General features: G+C 40.1%; 1 protein-coding gene across 7 annotated transcripts in view; it reads left to right on the top strand.

Annotated features, from left to right (window-relative positions):
• The first annotated feature begins 17,306 nt into the window (after nucleotides 1–17,306).
• EYA4 (EYA transcriptional coactivator and phosphatase 4) overlaps nucleotides 17,307–24,446 on the top strand; it is a 140,970-nt gene continuing 133,830 nt past the window's right edge. For 6 of the 7 annotated variants that reach the window (XM_059842067.1, XM_059842066.1, XM_059842065.1 and 3 more), the window contains exon 1: nucleotides 17,307–17,466. The gene's annotated coding sequence lies outside the window, so the exon portion shown is untranslated. Of the gene's footprint in view, nucleotides 17,467–18,880; nucleotides 19,377–24,446 lie in introns of those variants that run through there. The other variant, XM_059842062.1, reaches the window with a different exon arrangement.

The following is a 24,446-nucleotide window of genomic DNA, read 5'->3' as shown; positions in this document are numbered from 1 at the left end:
AAACAAGTTTAATAAGATAAAGGGATGCCTCAAATAAAAAGAAACAAAACAAAACCCCTCAGTAGTATTAAATTTTTTGTTCTCACAGGAACCATTCACTAAAACATCAAATTATTTTTGTTATTATCATCCATATTATCTCAAATGTGTAAGATTTATAGACTTTAAATCTAGAAGGGGAAATGATGCTTGATGACCCCAAAAGAATATATATATCCTAATTATATAATTAAGTATAGCTGTAATTCATGGGCAAAATTATGCTTTTCACTATAGCATCGAGACTTGTTTAGAAAGATGCAAAGCGATGGTGCAGGTTTTATTTCCTTAGGGAGTTTGTTCCAAGGACAAACATCCTTTACATATAAAAATACATGGGTTTCAACTTCAGTGCATTTAAATTTTACACATTTGTTCTTCCTAATTCTTCATACCACATGCAATAGGTATCTAGTACTCCTCTTTCATGCAATAGGTATCTAGTATTCCTCTTTATCAGAACATCACCAAATATCATTGAACATCAACAATATGAAGCACACCACCAGTGGTCTCCACTGAAATCAATTGGATTTTTGGTTATGCTCCTGGAACGAGATTTGTTTCCAACTAGTTTAGACTGTGCCAAAGTCCAAGGCTCTTGAAGAAAATGCCTTGCATGAAGTTAAGGACAACAAAAAAGTTCTAGGATTTGAAAAGCAACAACTGAATAGGAATTAACATCTTGAATTTATGAATAAGCAAAGATAAAGATTAGAAATGTATTTTAAAAGAGCCTGTGAAACCATTATTTAGCTCCATTATTCACTTATTAGTAAAGAAATAAATGGCATTGCCCTTACCAACTGAATTTGGTCAAGTACTCTTGAATATTTGCAAAGAAAATGAGAAACTAATTCCTAACTTCAAGCTGACACCAGAAGGCATCTAGTTTGTTCTGTGAAGAGGGATCAGTTACATGTTTATTTATAGCCTGTGAACCAGGATGACAAAATGTGGGCCCATAACTCGAATGGGCTCCCAATGTTTGCTGTCAGAGTATTGCACAACAGTCTCACAGAGAGCATGTGGCTGCTCTGATTTTCAGGGTAAGAATGCAACTGCTCCTCTGTGGCTGCCCCAAACAGCAAAGGTGTCCAAGCAAGCCTGGCATGAGGTTGCACTTCAACTTCTCTCATCTTCTGAGAGCTAGAGTTGAAGGTCTAACTGCAGTTATTCTATTTTTTAAATGCAATATTTATATTTATTCAGTTAGCCTTTTAAACTGATTCTCTTTTTCTTTAATTTCCTTTAGTTTCCTTCCAATATAGACTTTTTTTTGTTGGGTTGTATAACAGCTTCTACTTTTTTAATCATCTATATATCATGTAGTCACAGAGCAACATGAGAGAATCCCTCCAGCTTCAAGACCCATGTTCCTGACATCCCTGTCTGGCTTTCAGCTATGATTTGCTTCCTATTTGCACTTGGGAAATAGGGCCATGGTGAAGAGTAAAGGCTGTGCCATAGTAGAGACACACTGCCTAGATGAGACCCTGTACTTAAAGAGGTCTTGATAAAGGTAAATTCCAAACCAGCATCATGGGTCCTCCCTTTCTTTTGATGTGGCAAGGAGTAACTGAAGAATCCACATGTGATTCTTGTTTCTAACATCACCTGAAGCTACCTTACTCCTGCCTAAGCTTTTGTCATCTCTTTAATCTTGGAAAAAGAATCAGGTCTCAAACATTATAAAATTAAGCAGTGGCCTTACTAACGCTACTGTTTTCCAAAAAATACAGTCTGAAGTGTCACTGCACCTTTATAGGAGCGCTGTTTTACTAAGTTATGGTTTTTCTAGTTGAATGAGGAATGACATTAACTATTCATTTTGCAATCCTCACATCAGCAAAAGCCACATACTTAGAATTACCAAAATCATAGAATCATAGAATCATCAAGGTTGAAAGAAACCTTTAAGACCATCCAGTCCAACTGCCACCGTAACCTCTAAAACCACTAAATCACATCAACCAGAGACAGATCCAGACACCTCTAAAGCATCTCCAGTTGGGCAACCTATTCCAGTACCTGATCACCCTAACAGTGAAAATTTCAAATATCTAATATGAACCTCCCCTGCATAAGGCCATTTCCTCTGGTCCTCTGGCAGGAAAAAAAAGCCCTCACCTCACTGTAAACTCCTTTCAGGGAGTTGTAGAGAGCAATGAGGCCCCCCCCGAGCTTTCTCTTCTTAAGAAGAAATAAACAAATCCAGCTCCATCAGCTCTCCTCATACACGTTTTCTAGACCTTTCATGGGCTATGTTAACCTCTGCTGGATCTATGTTAGCTCATGCTTGGATTGTGTCAGGGAGATGCTTGAGGAGAAAATCATGGTATCCCTAGGACCGCTGCTTTTCCTGCAGCTTCATGAAAACCAGTAGTTTCAAAACCATTTGTTCATACTGAAAAATCATGATGCAGATTAATCTGGGGAAGGGACATCAAAGGGTCCTGCTAGCATAAGCTGCCTCTGCTTAGTGATGAATGTGCTGTTATAAGCCTGTGCAGTCCACCAGTCAGACTGGACCAGTGTGGCTGCGGTTCATTATTTTCCTAAATATTTCTGAGCCTACAAAAGTTGAAGAAGTTTCCTGACCGGCTCTGATTTTGGTAGTTGGAGGAAAATATTCAGAGGTGATGATGGTACTTGAATTTTAAGGGAAGAGGCAAGAAAAGAGCACATAGATACTTCTTAAATAAGAAGTGGGCAGGATGTGTGATGGGTCCCAGCCAGGTCCTTAATAAAAAGGATGATGTCTGTGTTCCCCAGAGGGCTCATGACGCCACTTTGGAGTTTGCACTCAGCAAGAAGCAGCTCATATTGCACACCGCATGACACTGGGATAGGACTGACAAACATCAGGAAGTCCCCAACGGCTGTGAATTTGGCAGTGCTGTCTGAGCCGGCCCATTGCAGCGTTCATGGCCCTTGTGAGTGTACTTGGGCCCAGTTTCACACAGATAGCAGAACCCTGGCTTTTTGATTTAAGGCACTTCACTGTTTCAAAGAACGTGGAAACTGAAATAATACAGGTTGCTTCTGAAGCCCAAGGTGCACCGGCTAAATCACAGGGAGCTGAAACTTGTACAATGACTGTCTGGTTTAAACAAGACCATTAACATTCCTCACTAGCAATCATATGCATGCATTCATATTAAAATTCTAATAAAAATATTCAAACCACATCTGGGAACTAGTATTCTAGGTCGGCACCACTATTGCACATTTTCAGCTAAGCCACTGACTTCTCAAAAAGAGTTTCTACTGGAAATGTTGACAGGCCATTAGCTAAGTACAGTGGTGAGAATGCACTCACCATGAGACAGTTTAACAAATAATTAAATGCTAGTAAATAGATGAGGCTTTAAGCCTATTCATTAGGCTCACTTTCTGATGAGTTAAAACAGACTGCTTATTTCTTGTCCATAAATACTCCCAGGCAGTGAAAATCTGTTACGGATAGGGCTGGTGTGACAAAGTTTGTTTAGTTCTAGAATACAGGAGTCAGAAATATGCAAGAAACCACATATGGTGACACAGCGCCCTTAAGTCTGTAAAGTGGGAGGAAAATTTTCTGGTTAAAAATTCTGATATGTTATAATAGTGTATGTTATGCCACTAAAAATTAGATATCTGTGGGACTAGTTTAGAACAATGGGACTGCTAAGAATATAATTACTAAAAAGTGAAACCATTGTCTGAAACAGTCTCCGGCTGGAGGGTTGTGTGGTGGGAAAATATTTTAACGGGGTTTCCTATTAGTGTGATTGTTTTCAAGATGTAACACTTGAACTGGAATACAGTGGAATGTTCACCATGTGTGTCTCTCTAATAGATGGTAAGTACTTCATGGTGATTTTGTTTTTAAAAGCCCCTCTTTCTGATTTCTGATCCATAAATTCACAGGCTAACACAGTGTGTACTCACATGATGTATTTATACTAGAGAAGCAAATGTTAGAGAGCAGGATAGGCAGATCTGTTGAAAAAAAAGGAAGCCTCAGAGCTTAAGATATATACTAAGACAAAAGACTGCATGGTATAGCTCATGGGATCCAAAGCCAAGCCTACCCCTGCCAACAGCTCTTAGCCAAAACTTCTTAGCCTGCAAATCCTGACAATTTGCAATTACTCATGCAGAAAATATTTTCAGTACAGCTCTGCAAGCAGATAAAATGCAGGTAAAACCTGGCAAAAATAAGAGGGGAAAAGCAGTAAACTGGCACATTTTTATTAGTTCCATTCTTCTGTCACTTGCCTATTGGTCATAGTATATAAACTTGTAGCAAACATGTTCCATTAATAGGTTTATTTGTACAGCAGTATGTTCAAATCCCATTTTATATATGGAGTGGATTTTTATATTGATGGAGGATTTCTGTGCAACATAGCAAATATATGCTATGATTTTGTACTTTTGGTGTTAATGAATGCTGAGATATTTCCATGTTACAATACTATATTTATGCCTAAGGATTCTTACACCCTTATATTTTTTCCAGCCCTGTGGAAATAGTTTTTCCTTGAATAGGAATGGCAGAACTGACAGTTGCCCCAGTGGAGATCTTAGGTTAAGCTGTTACTCACTTTTAGCACTTGCTCTTACAAAACTAGTAGCTTCTGTGGGCTATCTTAATTACCCTTCTAAGACTGGTGTAGTTGAGATCATTTTTGTTAAGGTGATCTTCCTCAAAGAGATCTCCTTTGGAATGACAAAACTGAGCAGTTTCATCCTCTTTTCTGAGCGTTGGTCTTCTAATTGGTCTGCCTACACTTCTCCAGCCACGGAGGTATATTTAAGATAGACCACTATAATAATGGACTTTGAGTCATCTCTTACTATTGAGATTATAAAAACCTAGACTGCAGAAATTATTCATGAAGATATTTTGCTACAGTTCTATCTTTAGTTGCACTTGCCTTTGATTTCACCGTTCATGTAATTTATGGAGGGATCTATGTTAACTAAAATATAAATGGTATTTGCATTGTACATACGCCGATGGCGCGGCACTTTCTCAAGGGTAAATTACAGCATCTTGGCCTTGCTAGCATGTACATAATTTAGTTTTCCTTACTCTAAGTTCATGCTGAGTGAAATTCTGATCCAGCAGAAGTCAATGGTAATTCTGCCTTTGGTTTTTGTCAAGTGCCCCAGGACTTCCTATCCTGTGTTTCTGGTGGGGTTTTGATTTCTTTTTTCAGAGCTCTGTGTTACTCTCATTCCTTTTCTTGGATGATTGCTTGGATGATTGGATAAATGATTCCTGCTTTGGTAGTTTAATTTCTAAGTATCATGGATCATATGCCATGGGGAAAAATCCACTGTTTAAAGTATTGGTTTCTCCCATTAATTCAGGTTCCTTCAGCATTAGGAAAACTTAAAAAATAAGAATTTTGTGAAATGTTTCTCAGACTCCCTTCTGGGCTAGGACATCCTATTCTCCTTCTGCAAGTATATGCTAGAGAAATTGCCAAACATCTTCTCTAGCACTTGTCTTCGTAATTTCAGTGCTTTTTACAATGTGAAATCTATCTCCTTTCACAACTCAAAGAAGTTTTAGACTTGTTTATTAGAAAGAGAGAAGAGCAGTCCATCTGTGGCAAGTATTTTCAACTTTAGGGATATGTCTTTGAAGTTTGTTTTCATAGTTCCATCATGGCATAAAGTTTCCTTTAATACAAATGTAGTCCTATGGTGTTAACATATTTCAAGAAGATAAGAATTTAGCAAGTGGAGATTTAAAAGAAATTCTCTCTTATGCCAGATTCTGCTTTGCTTCTGTAAGACAGTCTGAGGAGATTCACTTAAACTAAAAATACCCCTCCTGAATCTTTGGGCCTGGTGGCACTGGCTGCCACCAGGGACAGAAAGCATAATCTCAGGTTCTTACACAAGGACCTCTGCCATGTGAGATAAAAGTGCACCAATTTCAGGGCAACTGAACACTGAGGCACTGCTTATGCAGAATTTTTACCCAATTGCCTAACAGGTGAAGAAAAACATAGAAAAGTTCTTAGGATAGTTCCATTGTTTAATCCCATGCATGTCACTTGTACGCCGAGGTCGGGGCAGGAACAGGCGAGAGGCAGGATGGTAGAAAGGCAAAGAAGGCTTTATTCAAAAGAACCGCGTGGTTTTTATAGAGTGGTACGATGGGTTCTATTCTGTTGGCTAACTAACAGAAACATCTTTCTCATGCACTGTCCTTGAGAGGAACAGAACAATAAAGTAGAAAAACAGCACCTGCAAATTGTTTATACTCAACAAGCTATCACATCTTTCCAGCTCCCTTAAACTTCTCACAAGCCGCTGTGAGAAACGCTTGCCATTTCTCTCTCCCTGTCCCATGGCATCCACACATGCATTTTTTGTTTATACTCATACTCAATCCAATACAAGGACCACTCTCTTTACCTTGTGGAAGTGATTGAGATACAGTTTAATATCAAAGCACTTTCAGAGCCACAGTATAATTTCTTCTATACTATTACTTTAGAGAGCCTGCCTCCATCATTTTTCCTTATCAAACAAATCCTTTGTCTTTAGTATATATCCTAGAATGGCATTTGTTGGAAGGGACCTTAAAGACCATCTAGTTCCAATGCCAGCCCCTGTGGATAGGCATGACTTGTCCATAAGTGGGACTGTGCTGGTTGTCTCAGATCACCTCCTTGTCTTGCACTAGCCGTGATGTTTCATCTGCTTTTCTGAGAAATAATGGCAAAACATGAAGTTAACAGTGATTTTATATATGTAAAAACATTACCAGAGGCTGTTAAGTAGAAGACTTTGGCCAGTGTATGCTCTTTAGGCTTCCACAGGAGTTCTTTGCAGACTTCAAGCTTGTGTACATTTACAATTCTGTACACCCTCGACAGTGACAAGCAACACTTTTGACTCTCAGTTGTTTAAAGATGGCACTACCTTTATACATTTAAGTGAAAAGTAAGTGAGAAAAATGGAGTTTATTCATATTTTAACAATTCATGGTGACTTTATTAGTTGTACTTTTTGAAATCTCTGACTTAGAAGGAAAAAAAAGAAGGTTAAGCACAAGAATTTAAAAAACTCTTCTCCAGTTAGACTTTTCAGTGCATGGATGGAAATTAAAGTGCTTTTTGTGTTGAAGGGCAGAATAGAGGTGTGGTGGGAAAAAGAAAGCAAAAGGCTGAACAGCCTTAGTAGTAAAACAACTTTTCTATGTTTCATAAAAACAAAATCAAGAATTTTATGGTGGCTGAAAAACACCTTGGACCTTTGGTGTTCATAAAATTACAAATGATTATTTTACCAGACAAAAAATTAGATCAAACCAAGAATTAGAATTGTATGCTTTCAAGAGTTTTTTTCCACACCAAAAATTAGTAGTTCCTGGTTTTAAAATGGTTTTTAATCAGTCTGTTGAGGGCAACTCTAATGGGGAAAATGCGCAGCTTCAATAAGAATATTCAAGGATGTACCGAACATATTTATCCTACATATAGAAATCAAATCTAGCCTTTCCCAGTGCAGTATAGACTTTAAGAACTAGAATCACTGGTTTACAAGAAACAGCCACTAAACCTCTTGATATCTGAAAGATTTATTTTTTACACATCCGTGGCTTTTTTTTTTCTCTTTTCTTGACTTTTGACACACTTACTATTTACCACTTGCCCAAGAAGTAGGGCAATTACTAACTTAGAATTCCTGTGGAGGTGTAAGAAGTCCTGTTGACAGCATTCACCACCTGCCTGTTCTGTAAACAGAGGATTTGTTTACAGCCTTATGACATGCAGTACCTGGGTAACCAAAGCTCTGGACCTCTGCAAGGTTTGCAAACTCAGGTTTTGTAGTTTCCTGAAAATAATCATTCTTGCCTTACTTCCTTGTTTTCCATAAAATAATGATAGAAATATTTATGCACATTACAAGGGATATCCTTTACATCATTGATGTATAATTGTCATGGAAATATCTAAAACTGTTATGTATTCCTTTAATTAAATGCAGCTTCTACATTATGAAAGTACTAATGGAATTATGTTACAATGTGAGTGGAAGATGCCAAAAACTAAAATGAAAAAAAATCAGAGAAAAAAGACAGAAAATGAAGTGGCTGTACTCAAGAGACTAAATTAGGGTATAAGGAATGGTGCCTTAATCTCAAAGGAAATCCTACTAAATGTGAAGTATTACTAAGCTATCTAATAATCTTGCTAAACTGACACAAAGTTCTAATTAAACTGAAATACAAATATAATTTAGAGAATTAAATATAACAAGGGCTATAAATCTCTCAAGCATTTGTGTACAAACTACAGGTGTGATATTTGCAATACAAACGTGATACATACTGAGTCACTTCAAAGAGAAGGCGATTACAAGGGGAATAAGCATGGGCCAATGTCAACACCTTGTAATGTCAGCATTATAAATTTCACTAAACTCAGCTGCTACAAGACTGTAATTCCTTCTTCCATGGACATTTCTTGCAGATAATAATACAGGCTGCAAATACTACAGAACCTCAGCAGAATTCAGAGCAAGAACTCTGTTCCACCAATGACATCTTTTAGTGCTCTTCTTTAGGCCTGTTTCTTCATCATTAAAATCTGCAAGAATGTAAATTGCCAAGTACTTCCCAGAATTAAAATTATGAAGATCACTTTTTCTTACTCTAATTTTCATCCAAATATTAGTGACAATAGGGGAGAAACCCTCACCACATTTCTACTTACAGAGACTGAGAAAATTCTTTTTTTCTGATGGGGGAAATCTATCCCCTCTGTAGGTATGTCTGTCTCTATAGGTATGTAACTAGCAGGTAGGTCAGGGCAATATTGCTTTGCTTTTCCACATTTTTCTACTTGATAACAATTGCTGAAATAAACCCCTTTTTATAATAAATCTATTCTTTAAGAAAGTATTAATTACTCCAGCAGCACTGCTCACTTTTAGAAATCCTGTTTCCCATTACGTTTCATTTACAGCTGTATGAATGATACCAAACAGGACAAGTAAAAAGGGTCCTGGATACCTGAGCAAGCTCACTACCTCACTTGCCCTCTCTTAACCTATTCCTCCTGAAAGTCTTTCATCACAGCAAGACTTTTTGGAACTTTTGAACAGGTGAAAGCAAATCTGATACAAGAACATTCCTGATTTTCTCCTAGCACTCTGACATACATGCTGTTAGCATTCAACTTCAGAAGTGAAGGTTCCAGGAAGGAATGAGAGAAAACATGTCTGTCCCATCATCTGGAACCAGATGGATGAAGAAAGGGCTCCAGCACTGGTTGCCCTCCTTCTTAATAATTCATCAAAATAAATTAATCTCTGATTTTGCATAACTAACTGCATGTTTACACAACTGAAAAAGCATCTCCTCTTGCTGACAACCATGGTACTGCCATATATTTACTCTTACACTTTTAGAGCAAAGCCATGATACCATATGTCTCAGCATCATTAACTGTGGTTTATATTACCTAAGATATGAAAGTATTTATTAATTAATTCCCACCCCCAAGTCAGTAATATTAAACTCCATTCATAATAGTGTGCAATTATTTTAAAAGTTGTTGCCTGTTTTCAAAAACAAAACTTAAGGAAAATTGATACATTAAAAAAAAGGATAATATTATTAATAGGATACATGATGAGGAGGACTGCTATAAGGATTTACTATTTGTATGCTAAGGTTGACTAAATTGCCTATAAATTATTCAGTCTTCACAAGCTCTGAGCAGTAAAACTGTTATTACACTTTGCACACTATGTACCTCTAATATCCAATCTGAAGCTCATTTATCAACAACTACTCTTGTATAAACAATCCATGAAGAAACCTGACTTGTTTTCACTTGTTATTGATGATCTTTCAAAACTCAGAAATTGCCTCCTCTTCAATTTCCTACTGAATTCTTAGGTAATCACCTCATCAATAGTTCTCAACAAAAATAATTGTTTCCAGAACAAAACTTTCCCCAGGATTTAGGTCCTTCAAGCTGGTCTCTCTCAGAGCTTCAAAAGTGTAACGAAAATGTGTATTTAAAAAAAAAAAATCTTAGGATGTGTATATGCTTTTATAAAGTCAGAAGTGAAGAGAAGTTCTCCCAGAACAGGATATGGGGCAGTGAAAATGAAACACAGGTCTTTTAGGATATGTGTTTCGGTTTTTCTTGTTTCCTTTTTTACCATGAAGTTCAATCTTCAGTAGCATTTACACAGGAGTACAGGTCATTCAAATGCTAATAAAGCACTCACATTCACAGTCAGTCCCAAGTGTAGTCAGCTAATGGAAAAGGTGAGGAAGAGAACTTTGCATGCCTTTTAATGAAGTGGTGTGCTATAGGGCAAGGAGCGCAGATTTACACTAACTGCTTTGTTCTCATCTGAGGTCCACCTCCCTTGTGTCCATTTCCTCCACTCTCTATTTTTCACCGTAGTAGCAAAGATGTTCTGAAACCAGAGCTGAAGGAGCCACTTGTAAGTCTCAGAATGACTTAGAGCTGTGGCAAAACCGACACCATTTGGTTTTAATTGCTTAAAAAAAGGCTAAGTATTTGTTACAAGGAAAAGAAGAATATAATGGGAAGGGTGAGGAAGGATAAAGGTTTGAGAGAACATATTTACCTCGATGAACCTCTGCCTCCTTTTTTAAACTACTCAGGACTGCTTTGAGGACTGTTGTTAAAAGCAGCCTTTTCCTGTCCCAGAACAGCTGTTGCCCAAAAGCAAGCTAATGGTGAGAAAGATGTGCATGTACCATTGCATCACTACTCGATCACACACAGCCATCTGTCTGACAAGCTCTTTTACCCCAAAGACTAAGGCACATAATCTCTACTCATCCAATTTGGGAAAATCAGCAAAGTGCTGCTCAGGTAGCTCTCACAGCTCTGGATATTTCAGCATTGTTATGTTAGCTAAAACAAAGTTATTATGGCCTTACCTAGTTTCATATAAGTATCTTCTTATCTTGCTTAGAATTAGGACCTGGTGGTTTCAGAAAGTACATTGAACAATCAGACACTTCTCTGCTGAAAGACTGTCCCCTCATCTGTGCAGTCCAGTAGTTACAGTAAAAATGCCCCCAACAAAACCTACAGATATACATCAAGGCATTTTCCAGTTAATATTAAAATTGAAATGCTTCTTTATGTCAAGTTCAATCAGTAGATTATCATGCCAGAGGAAATTATATTAGTGACTTCTTTAAGTGGTTTACATGGGGCTAGCTGGTAAGATCCACAGGGTAGAGATTGGGCCTACCTCTGCATTTACCAAGTGCAGTAAGGACCTCCCAGCAGAATATATAAATGATGAGTAAATGCTAATAAGTAACCAAATTTAAATATAATAACCACATTAATAACTACTAATATTTTACATAAACAGACTGGACCCATTGGAAGAATGCAGAAACTGTGAACATTACTGATCCATTCAGAGTACACTTATTTTACTTCATTGCCAGGACAAAACAAACTTTCCTCTTGCTGGATATGTTAAGATTTCACTGCATAAAGAATGATTTAATAAGAAGTGTGACCTCAGGATTAACAAACAGACATGTACAAAAGAGACCTCTACAACTTCTGTTTAAATGCCCTTAAAATAACTTAAACAATTTATTTCTAATTTATACATCTGAGATTCAGGATGAGGTGCTCACAGAAACTGACACCTAAAGAGTCTGGTCAGAAGTATCTCAATGCAAGAAAACATTGCAATACTTGCTATAAAGGAAGGGTAATTGCCCCTAAATGCTATGCCTGGCTTTCTGCCTACTACTATTTTGACAGTGCAGCAAATAAGCTAGCAGTTTAAATCCATAAATGCTTTTAGATTATACTGGAGTTGTAACTTACACGTTCAGAAATGTCTGAAGTCTTTGAACAGAACATTTTAACAGGAGAAAGGAACTTGTACTTTGAAATAAAACAGGTTTTCTGAAAATACTCTTTGACATAATTTTTTTTGAATCTCTGCTTTTCATTTTATAGTTTTTCTCTGTTTCCTTTCTCTGTTGCACACCACCTGCAAATAAATGAGTGAAATTGCTGAGCTTCATTTAATCTTACGCTACAAGGAGAACTGGATGCAATCATGCTTCTGGAAGTAACAGAATTATTTTTAGTGTGATGGCAATATATACTGTCATTTGTAGCGTCACTTGGCAACAACATTTTTACTTCTATAAAACATGTTAAAAAACTTTTGGCGAATCATTCCTTGCCAGCTATATGTTATTATATTATAATGCAATACAGAACCGACACCAGTTACAGTGTAGTAAAAAGATCTTGGTATGAATCTGTATTTGAGTTTATTGCATAACAAGCTCTATCCTGCTGACAAGGACACTGATGAATGCTTCGCTATTGGTTTCACTGGAAACCTCAACATGCCTGAAAGTTGACTAACAAACACAAATACTGACTTCCCCAAACCATTTCTGATCAGTGACAGTAAAATGAAGTCTCTGGTTTATGCTACCTATATATATAATCAAAAACCATTTTCAAAATGCCAAGTTTTACATCCCACTGATTTTGAAGCTGCTTTAAATAGATTTTTAATAATATTATCGTGGCTATCTCAGAGTTATTCCATTAAAGAATCTTGTAAATGGATAAAAATAACCAGAGAGAAGTTTTAAAAGATGGTGGAAATTCCTAGAAGTAATCAGAAGTGAAGAAAGTACATCTAACATAAAACTCTAACATAAAAAAACAAATTCAAGGAATTACACTAAGCAGCAGCATAAACATTTAATGGTACAGCTTAAAATGTTCACATTTTTATAAATCATCCAAGGATTGCTCTTCATTTTATTTGCAATGAAATGAAATCTGAAACAAGTTTCTACAGCCAGAATAAACACGGATGGATGTGGGGCACACCCTCAGTCCTCCCACCGTGCCAGAGGCTCTGGAGGTGAGGTAATGCCAGCCCTGACATTTCTCCTGCCTCCCCAACAACCTGACCCAATGTTGTCTCTGGAACACGTCAGAGTGACTTTCAGGCTACATCTGCACAAGGAAATTTTCTGAAGATTGCTCTTCTGACCTAATGCCATCAGTCACAGCAGTGTTTCTGTAAGGCAAAAAACTCTCATTATCAGCTCTCTCATTCTCCAGCACAGGATGGATGCCTGGACTAGATGAAGAACCAGGAATGGTCCTCGACCCATACCACAATCTGAACTGGACTGGAGCATTTTTAGGAGAACCCTAACTGGTGAGAACAAACCTACGACAAGAAGTAAGCTAACAGATCCATGTGCTAGCCCTGATCAGTGCAGACACAGGTTTTGTATTCCACAATGACCAGGGAACACATGGATCATCAAACAAAAACATATGGCCCAACGTTTTCTCTGGGTCAGCTCCATAGCTTACTCAAATGAACCTTCATGAAACTTCCACGAAACATGATGGAAAGGCATATTGCAGGAAGCAGAGTGGCTGTCTCCCAGGAAAGAAAAAAAAGATCCTGGTGAAATGGCAGGATACAAATTAAAATTATCAAGCACACCTCATTCTGCCTGCACAGGCAGCTGAAACAATGCAGATTTTTATTTGCACTTAGCCGGCTTCCTTTGAAGCAAGCTTTAGAGACAAAATTTGCACTAATTTCAGTGGGGCCTTTGTCTGTGTGCGGTGTGCAGAACAGAGCCCTCTCCTGGTCAGCACTGAAGACAATTGAGAACATCCCTGGCACCGTATTTGGCACTGTCTGCAGCACATATCTCTCTGATGAAGTATGAAACGTAGGCACTCAAAATAAAATATTAGAAAAGCTCAGCTATTTGGAGCCATGGAACCTTATGATTGAGGTCAGATTTGTTTGGATTTAAAAATATATGAAAATCTAAGTAACACTGAAATGATGGCATACTTGAAAACTGAAACCAAAAAATAGGTTATATAACATACTTAAAGGCACAGTTGGCATTTCACGATTACAATGACTAGCCAGTTATAACCTGTTTTTGAACCCACAGCTGAACCCTGCATGTCGAATTACTGAAAAGGGTGGGTCACCTTCTTTTTAAACCTGAAATCTGATAACCAGGTCAAAAGAACCCCCATTCATTCTTTCTTTTTATGACTATAAAGCCATGAAGCACCAATAATAACCTTAAGTATATAGATCAACACTCTTTGCCTAATTAACATGTTTTTGGATTTCATACTTGAACCTGAAAATAAGAAACCATATTTCAAAGCCCTGCTTTTGCAAAACAAAATTTGCAACAGGTACCTCATCTGGATGCAGGACATGGTAGGCACTTAAATAAATCATAATAATGATCCATTGCCAAAATAGTGTCTCTCTGTCATTATCTTTTCTCAGAATAGCTTTAACATAATCCCTTTGCTTAAACAGCAGCACAACCTCATTGTCACTGAGATGCAATGCAAAAGAATATTGGTTTAATTTTAAAATTATTTATTAATATTCCAAACCCCATATTGTTTTTAGCAACATATGCAAACATGATTCTCTGGAGCCATACTGCTTATGGCTGTAACCTCACTAGATTTCACAAGGTAAGTAGGGTTGGGTCTGTAGTATTTGCATGGAAGACTTCCAAGGAAATTCCAGGTTACTCTATGAAATGGTATTTGTGCAGTGTGGCATTCTTCTGCTGATGCAGTATTGAACCAGCAGAAAGAATATGATCACAAGTGCTGTCTTTAATTAAAAGGTAAAACCAAGGATACCAGCACTTGTGAGCATTAAACACCTTATGGCAGTTTTTGCCAGTGTAGGAGTGCCCGGCCAAATACCAGACTAGATAATTACATCCTGCCTACTTACATTCCCATGTTGCTTTAAATAGATAAGGCATTATTCTGCTATTCTGGTGTAAAAGTGGATCCTGCAGCCCTTCCTTGGACTCTATTAGGACTATTTCTAGCACGACCTTCTCCATGGTCATACAGAATCATTTATGTGAACCAATGCATTTTGCTACATTTTGTATTTGCCACCTTCTGAATTTACTTCCACTGAGCTCATGGGAATTTACTTCAGCCTTAAAGACATTGATTTATTGAAAATCACCATTTAATTACTGCCTGTGAGTCATACTTACAATAAATTGTCTGATTATCAGATCAGTTTCTGATTGTCTGATTATCAGATCAGTTTCTGTAGGACTCCCTTCAGTACATGCAACGCTCAGTTTCAGTGTGACTCTGCCTGCCCTCACCAAAACCAACAGCAAAACAGCAGCATGGCTCACTGGCATCAAGACAAGGCTCCTTACTGGGAAATTTGCCTTGGGACCACACCATGTACGAGCAGTGCAGGCCTCCCACACCTTCTCAAGTCAGCTGTACATTTTCAGAGGGAGCACAACAAATGGTTAAGAGCTTGCTTTAACGTGATATGTCCATTAAAACAACCAGTGTTACTACAGGACTGTTCCCCACAACAGGAATTCGCTTCATTGAAGTGGAAGGAAAGCAGACTTCACAAAACCTTCATTACCATGGTCGAGTACTTCACAACAGACCACCAAGCTGCCACTCACCAAAGTCCCCTGGAAAGGAAGGAGTTGTTAGCATTTTTCCCTGCAGAAGGAGCCTTTTAGCAAGATGGGTGCTGGCATTAGTCACAACTTAGACTATGGCAGGGTTGTCAATCATAATTATTCCTACAAATCTGAGTTTTCTCCCCTTCCAATTACTCTCTAAACTCTTATTTTCAAAATTAATTTCCTATTTCTGGCTTGTCCTACACTATGTCAATTTGAAGGCTGGCTTTTGGACACTTTTTTAGCTTAAAAGTTTTTGTAGCTGTATTTGTGTAGGTCAAAAGAGTTTTCCAAGTCTGCTCTCTTTCTGAGTGGCGAGTGTCCCAAGACAGCAAATACAGGGTTTTTATAGACTTGTTTTCATGAAGGTTCAGTCATTTGAAATATGAAATTCTTTAGGAGAAAGATGACCATGATAGTAGAATTCATTGAATGCAAATTATTAAATTCATAGGCTTGAGTAAAGTTAAGTAGCTCTAAATAGTATCACCAAATGCACAGCGAGTAGGAAAGAATTTCCACAAATCCATACTTTTTTCCTCCTCCTTTCAGGTGACTTGCTGACCTCAAAAGCTTCTAACATTCATGACTTCTGAAGCCCAAGACTTTTCTCTCACATCTCTCTCCAAATATAGGGCCCAACTTTTGCTTCCTCTTTTAAATCTTTTACTTAGACCCTTTGGAGAGTGAAGTTAACTTGACAGAAAGAGGGTGATGCAGCTGGTTGAACAAGAGCCACTCAATCCACACAGTGAAATTATAGTCAGAAGATAATACAAGGTGAAGGGTAAGAGTATGAAATGTGACTAAGCAATTAGGGATTTTCTTCCGCTTCCCCACACAATGGAGCAGAGAGGACCAAATGCAGCTGCTGAATTTCTTGCAGAGGAGAGTGTTCAGTTTCAGAGCAGGAAAGGACTTTGCCTTCATCCACACTGACCAGCCTGAGAGAAAGGAGACAAATGTATCCTATAAAAGGTTATGCCAACCAGTCCTGTCGTGCAGCACTTGATCATACTTGATCATTCAAACTCAGAATTACTTTATAGTGTTGGCTTCTTCTAGAAAAAACAAAGGGAAAAAATGAAGTGCAGACTTCGCTACCTGTACTCCAGCGGATTGACATTAATCAATCCTACCCTTCAGGGCCCCCTCCTTTGCTCCCATCACTACTAACTGCAGATGTCAAGGAGTAGCGAAGGCAAAAGGTCCAGGCCCCGGGCTGTGAGGCCGAGGACCGCGGGAGGGACACTTTGGAATTGCCTGCTGGCCGGGTCAGCCGGCGGTCCGTGCCCGCCCCGGTGTTCCGAGCGCGGGGCAGGGCAGTGCCGGCGAGCTGAGCGGGGCAGCGGCGGGTGGGCAGCGGGGCTGCCGTGCCGAGAGGGGCCGACACGGGGAGCAGCCCCTGCGGCAGCTCCCGGCACAAGTGCGGAGCGGCGCCCCGGGGCTGCGCTGGCTCCCGGCTCCTCGCCCCTCACCTCCGCGCTCCCGGGACGGCCTTTTTGGGCGGGAGGGCGGGAGGGGGTTACCTTTTCTTAGGGAAGTCCCGTCCCTTGTCAGGGAGAATTTTTACGTTCCTGTGCGTGAGAGGCAACTAGTTGCACTCACTGAAGTGCGAGGAGTGTTTGACTTCTCCCGTACCAGCCTCCTCCTCCATCTACACCCCCCCCCCCCCGCCCCGAACTTCCCCTCCCGTTTTGCTCCGAGTTGCTCTTTATTTGTGTGTGGAGAAAGGGGTGGGGGGGACGACTTGTAGGGGGGATGTTCTGTTTTGGCCAGAAGAACAGTGCAAAAGGGGAACCTTGGCTCGGAGAAGGTACGAGAATAAATAAATAAGGAGCGGCCCTAAAATAAAGGTAGCGGCATATCCCGGCAGCGAGAAGGTGAGTGTCTCTGACTTTCCCGACCCTGCATCTCCCTCCCACCCCTTCTGCTCGGAGGTGGAGGAAACGGGTTCCCTGTCGCATGTGCATGTGTCCGTGGAGGGGGTGTGTGCGTCTCCTTGTATTTAGCGTTTATTTAGCACTGTTTTCATGTCGGTTCGATGACAGCAGCAACAACAACAATAACAAAGTTGCTGTAAAACAAATATGATGGGAGGGAGCAGCGGAGCCGTCCACCGCGGGGTAGAGATGAGCTTTTACCCCGGCCCCACGCGAGTTTAATTGCAAAAAACCAAACTGGTTTTCCGTGCGGACCGGGCGACATTTTCCACGCCCAGCCGGACTTGCTGCCTCAGTCCAGGTGATGTTCCCTGCTGTTTTGCCCTCGACCGCTCTTCCACTGAGTGTTACCGGGGCTGCTGGGGTAAGCCCAAGACAGGAGCAAGCCGCGACGGCTGCCGTCGCATTGTTCCCCGCTTGCGCCTCCCGCCCACTCTCTGTGCGGCGGAAACGGGGGGCCCGGGTTGCGCCCCGCCAGCAGCCGGGGGCTGCCGGCCCGCCTGGGTTGGGCTACAGGGCTCTGCCGACCGCCTGCCCTTGCGAGGCCCGGCGGCGAAGCCAGCGGCGGCTTGGCCGGAGGCTGTGAGGAAACATTTCTGGTGGCGGCGTCCCCTCCGGACAGAGCGGCATGAAAACACGTAGGGATGGCAGTCCCTTACCGAAAACCCCGCTCCTCCAGCAAGGCTCCGGGCAGCGCGGGAGCAAGGCAGCCCGGCCGGGACGCGGGGTCGCGGCCGGCAGCGGCAGAGGAGTCGCTCGGTCCCGCCGCCTGCCCTCTGCCCCGCGCTGCCCCGGCGCCGGCAGCGCTCGGGGGTCTCCGCTGCCCGCCTGCCCCGGGGCGGAGCGCTGCGGGCGTGCCGCGCTCGGGGTGCTGGCGGACGGGGCAGGCTGCTTCCCACTGCCTCCTGGCCGGCAGCCGTCGCGGGGGCTCCGGCGGCCACTTTTTCGAGTGTCCAAAGGGACCGGGGATAGAGCTACCCGTTCTTTTTGTTCCTCTTCGTTTCCTCTCCCTGGGGGATGTCTCTTGCCTTTCCCCTCCCCCGCCCCGGCTTGTTTTTCTTATGGTTTAAAGACAAAACGTTGCATCTTCGGGTCGTCCCACCGCGCCCCCGCCCCCGCCGCGGTCTCCGCTGCGCCGGCGAACGGGGCGCGGGGAAGCCCCGGCGCGGGGGTCCCGCCGCCTTTTCCACCGGCGATGCGGGGACTTGTGTTTTGGTTAGAAAGAGTTTCCACGTGGGTAAGCCTTGAGTGTGTGTGTGTGTGTGTGTGTGTGTGTGTGTGTGTGTGTGTGTGCGCGCGCGCGCGTGCGGGTGCGGGTGTGTGCGGGTGTGTGCGCGTACTGGATCCGCAAGGAGGTAACAGGATTCTCCGTGTTCAAACCCAGTGGGCTCTTAGCCATTAATCTCCTTCTCCTGCTGTCATTACAGACACTTCCAAAGTCAGATACCCGCGGAGAGCCGCCGGCTGCATTTCACACGGCGGTTCTCCCCGAGCCTCGGGGGCTCCGCGCCGTGCCTGGCCGGACACAGGGCTGCCCGGGGAGCTGCCCCGCGGCGCTTTCCGCCGGGAAGGGAGAGCGGGATCCCACGGCATCGCCGCTGCCAATCGGTAGTTGGCATCTGAAGTTTCATTTACATTTATGAAACTGGTGCTCCGAGCCAAGCAGGCGCGGTGCTGCCGGCTCCGTACCCGCGGGCAGGGCTTGCAGCCGAGCACACAGAGGGACGCGCTCGGTTCGCGGGTGGCGGTGTGAAATAGCTGGTGTTCACAAAAACCTTGGGACGCACGCTGAACCAGACAAGGGAGCGACCTGGCCGGTTCCAGTTTAAGTATGAAGTCATGCTAGAACAGTAAGGAACGAGTATTTGCAGTTTTCTGAGTTTTGTTTTACGTGTTTCATTTCCCGAGACTAGAAAGCGTATCTAAGGTAAACTAATCAGCGGTTTAGATTTAGAGGGAGTTATACCAAGAAGGTATCTTTTCTGTTTGGCAGATAGATTTTCTGGTCTGACCTCGGAGAGGTTTAGATTTGATGTTAGAAGCATGTACTTTGCAATAAAGCTCAGGCCGTATCTTTGTTTCATTTCCCGAACACTCAAAAAAAGTTTCGTAAAATTGCTGCGGGTTTGACTCTTCCCCTAGCATTTCTTCTGAAAATGCTGCCGAATAACAAATGCTTGCATACTTGCAATATATATCATACTATGAGTAAAGTGGAAATACAGACTGACATTTCTCTCTCTTCCTGGTGATTCTTTCTCTGTATGACATCTAACATTAGCTGGGCTATGTCTGAAACAGCTCCTTTCTTTTTTTTTTTTAAGTGCGGTATTTATGTTACCAAATGTTCTTCAACCAGATTTAATAGAAGTTAAAGTGGAGTATGTTGACGAATCTTTTATGTATTTTTGTTCAGATAATTTGTGTGCAGTTATTAATTGTTACATGTATATGATGGTACTGATAATAAATTAAGTTGAAGGTTACTCTTGCTGGATTTGTATTTATTAATGGCCTCACAACACTTTGCAGTATAAATTTATTCTGTGTGGATAATGTCAATAGAAGAAATAAACCCTAAACAAGCAGTGTATTGAGTAGGGCACTGGTGGGTTCTTAGTTAGTTGCAGTTCCCAGTGAAAATATTTCAAACAAGGCAACTGTAGAAATACAGCTATAGATAGTATCATGTGGCATATTTTTAGCATCTGATGCAAGTGTTAAAGTTTAACTCTTTAAACTTTATGCAACTCTTTAAACTTTATGCAAATCCTAGAATTAATGTTAAACTTTGGCATTTGGTGAGGGAAAGGTACCTGTCTGTTTCCTTGATGAACTGGTGATATTGGACGATGTTGTGTGCAGTCCTCCAGTGTTAAAATTTAAAAAGCATTTTACTCTTAAATATGCAAGTTACCACAGAAAGAAAAAAAAAATTCCTGGAATTTCTGTTAAATGCTCTAGGACACAGCTATTCAATTTTTTCCTGTGTTATCTTTTTCCTTTTTGAAAGTAGGGATTTTATGAACTCAGGGTAAAGCAGGTCTCCCTTTTTATAAGGAGCATTTATTCAGCATACTTCTATATTGCAGCTGCTGATCATATTTCATAGAGCTGTTAAAGCACTTAAAACCTAAAATTAGGTACTGTCTGGTAGTAAATATTTCAAATCGCTCCTTGAAGAAATGGGCTTTAAAAAGAGACATTTTGAAATATATCGTTGAGAAGAAGTAATCTTGCTTTGCTTTTACTCAGTGCAATACCAATCTAAATCACTGATTTCAACACAGTGTACTTTTTCGTTAGGTTTTCTTAATCTCCTGGATTTTTATTGTGATTTTATGCTGGCTTTATTTGATATCATAACCAGCTACTTTGCTCAAGCTATGTTTATGATGGCAACGCTTGAATTAACAGGTGTTGAATTCACTTCTAACATACCTGTGCTTCCAGTGAGTATTCTTGTGATCCTAAGAACTGAAATACAAGTTTCCTCGCTTCCTGGTGTGCATGTTTCTGACTGTTAGTTGCAGAAGGTGCACACTTGCTTTTTTCCAGATTTTGGATGGGTTAATTTGCAGATTATTTACAGTATTTTCCAATTGGGGGGTGGGGTTAGGTTTGTTTTTTAGATGAGCATAGGAATAGATTTACTTGCTCACTAGCTTTCATTTTTGGTACTGTCAGGGTTTGCAGGAAAAATGCAAACACAGGGACATATGACTGACAGACATATGTCAAGTAGGTTGAGTATTTTTAAAGCTTTTTCGAAGTTCACCACTAAACCAAGTCTGGTAGCAGAAACACTCAGATGTCTTTGCTTTTTTTCTTTGTACTTGAGAATACGGTAGTATTTCTGCTACCTAATATATCTGTAATCTTCCTGACGTTTTGTGTTAAAAATTCCTGGCACTTATGGTATGCAACTGGAAGAAAAGTATTGATATTCAGTCATTGATCAAGAGGTTTATAAGTACGCCTAATAAGTGCTATTTTTCTTTTTTGGATTTAAATACTGTGTAAATGTGTGTCCAACTTAACCTTTTTCTGTCATTGAAAAGCGCTAATTGATCTTGCTGACCCTGACATAATAGTATAGTTTGATATTCGAAACCTTTCAGCTTTGGCATGGCCTTTTTATCACCCCTGAGATTTCAAGGCATGGTTCTACTGAAGGCATAAACTGCTTCTCTTTGAAAAATTAAATTAAAATGGTTATTAAAAATAAATTATGGTCTTTTAAAGTCAGTAGATGTTTTACCTATCAAAGCCTCAGGCTTTACAATATACATTAGAAATTTTCTGACGTACTTGTATGTATTAGGTGACATTTTAGACGTTGCTGTACAGAAGTCACATTTTTATGAAATAATTTTTGGCCAATTCCACACTTCTGTGTTGCAGTGTTATTAAATCTGTCATTAAATCAGAAGTGGACTTGGACTCACTTTGCAATGCAAAAGCTCAGATAAGAAGAGTGCTTGTATGTCAAATAAATAATAAAATCTATTTGAAAAGGCAGTAAAACTCACATTTTTAGTCTACATTGTAGTTTGCAATGCTGCCAGAAGGATTGCTTTTGGGATGCCTGTAATATAGGACCTTAAAGGCAAAAGCTATTTTAAAGAATTTTCTTCTTTTTATCTCTAAGCCTGAAAAATGTGTCGAATAGCTGGCTGCCTTTTCGTTTTAATGTTAAACAGTGAAAATTACTTTGATGATTGATTATCCTATATTGAAATGTATCACTGGGCAGTCTCAGTCACAGGATTGTATAGGCTAGTTATTAGGCTTTTGAGCAAAATGTCAAATGCTAATGGCTGTCTGAGGAATACTACAGTTTAAGCATTTTATTTTCAATTTGTTAAAAATTTCCTTATTTCTCCAAGGGAAGATAATAATGACTAGTGATTATCTTCAGAGCTTCTCACTCCATGAGCCAGTCAGACTTTTTTAGTTTTAGGCTGTTAGGCTTGGGTAGCAAACACTAAAGTTTGAGTTAGGCTGCAGTTACCATGGATTTGAAAATAATTAGTTTGAAGGATTTTTATGCGTAAATTAATTTGGAGATCTATGTCTTTTTCCTAGAACTAACTAAATAAATACTATTACAGTGACTTTTCACTGAGCGGATGTCTGTAGAACTACAGTGGAGGGCAGTTCTGCTGGATGTAATTTAAATGCTGTCTCTAAAGAACTCAGTCTGCCTGGGCTGACTGAAAACTCTCTTTGCACTAGGGTTGTGCCAGGCTATACAAAATTTGACTAATTTGGAGCAGAAAATTACAAAAAAGACCTCCCAAGGCAACCTGAAAAATATTCACACAAAGACTGATTTTTGTGTAGATGTTAACTTATTACTTATGTGATTTAGTTAATATGCTCTAGATTTTTTGGCAGCATTAAAATGAAATACTATTGTGATGTGACCCCAGTATAAGCTCACATTCTCAGCAGTGAAAAATTACTGCTGCCTTTTTTTTTTTTTTTTTAATTGGGTAGATCAGCAAGTAACTAGTCTGCTCTTGACATATATATAATTAAACCACAAAAACCTACATTAAAATACCATGGAAGGTCTGATTTCGACCATAAAAGTAAAAGAAACACAGAGCTGAGTTTGCAATTTTTCAAATAATTCTCCTCTATGACTATGTGTATATAACTATTGAAATCAATGCTGGTGCATGAGGTAATTGGAAACTTAACTTGATGTTTTGTGCCAGATCCTTAGCTGTTGCAAATTGGAGTAGGAATGCTGAAATTACTGGAGTGGTCTCACATTATGCCAGATGAGTATCTAGTCCTCTATTCTTAGTTCAGTCTGCACTATTGGTGGGGTAATGCAATGTATATTATATGTGTGAGATCACATGCACAGAGAAGTGATCCTGCAATACTTAGGAAAATAAAAAAGAGAGTTAAGTATAAATGTCCAAATTATATATTTTTTCTTCTATTTGAAGGCGCTTTCATACTCCTGTATTTGAACATTTTTTGTAGCATTTTATACATGACCACAGAAATGCCTTTTACAGTAACTGCACTTTTGAAAATGATGCAGTTAGAAATATTGCTAGTTGTCTGTATTTTTTTAAATTCTGTTAAGGCAACTTTGTTGCTCAAAGAAATGAGTAATTAGGTTGTGCTTGTTCAGGGACATTTCATTAATTCCAAGCCTATTCAATGAAAGGCGTGAAGTCCATATTAAATCCCATCGGGATGTTTCTTTTTATTCACTGTAGTATATTCCCAGAACATCACAGAAAATGAAGTTTACCTTGCTCCCAAGAGAGAGCAGCTAAACCAGCTTCTGTACACTTCAGTTTATGCATTCTGACATCATGCTGCATTATGAGATCTTTCTTCCAGCTCTCCTGAGTGTCCCAGCATAGACGTGGTCTCACAAAACCAGGCACAGCTCAGGGAGATTGTGCACGTTTCCTCACCAAGTTCCAGCAATGCAACTCAGACTCAACCTAGCATTTCAGTTCTGGTCCTCTTAGCACAGAGAACTGGGAAGTTGAGAATTAATAGGGCTGAATGATACAGAAATTTTTACAAATGCAGTGATTATATTCTGGGATAGGGTCTTGAAAATAACATTTCTTGTCATCTGAAGGCAAGATTTAAACTGTGGTAGGTTTTCCAAATGGGAAGATGAAAGTACTTTTCCACTCAGCCACCTATTTTTATGTTTATTCTAATCTGGTGTGGTAGAAGGATGTAATACAATGATCAAATTAATTTTTTTTCATCTAATTGCACCTTCAGAGAAACAATTTTTGTGTTCAAAGTACCATCTGAATCCTGTGCTCACTGTGCAGCAGTATGTCTGGGAGTTACCTGCAACATGACGTGTTTCAGCTGAAATGGCTAGATGATATGTTTCCTAGTAATTTCTGGTATCTAGTTAGCTA

Source organism: Haemorhous mexicanus, chromosome 3 (genome assembly GCF_027477595.1).
Source record: "Haemorhous mexicanus isolate bHaeMex1 chromosome 3, bHaeMex1.pri, whole genome shotgun sequence".
Taxonomy (NCBI): domain Eukaryota; kingdom Metazoa; phylum Chordata; class Aves; order Passeriformes; family Fringillidae; genus Haemorhous; species Haemorhous mexicanus.
This window is presented reverse-complemented; position numbering and strand designations above follow the sequence as displayed.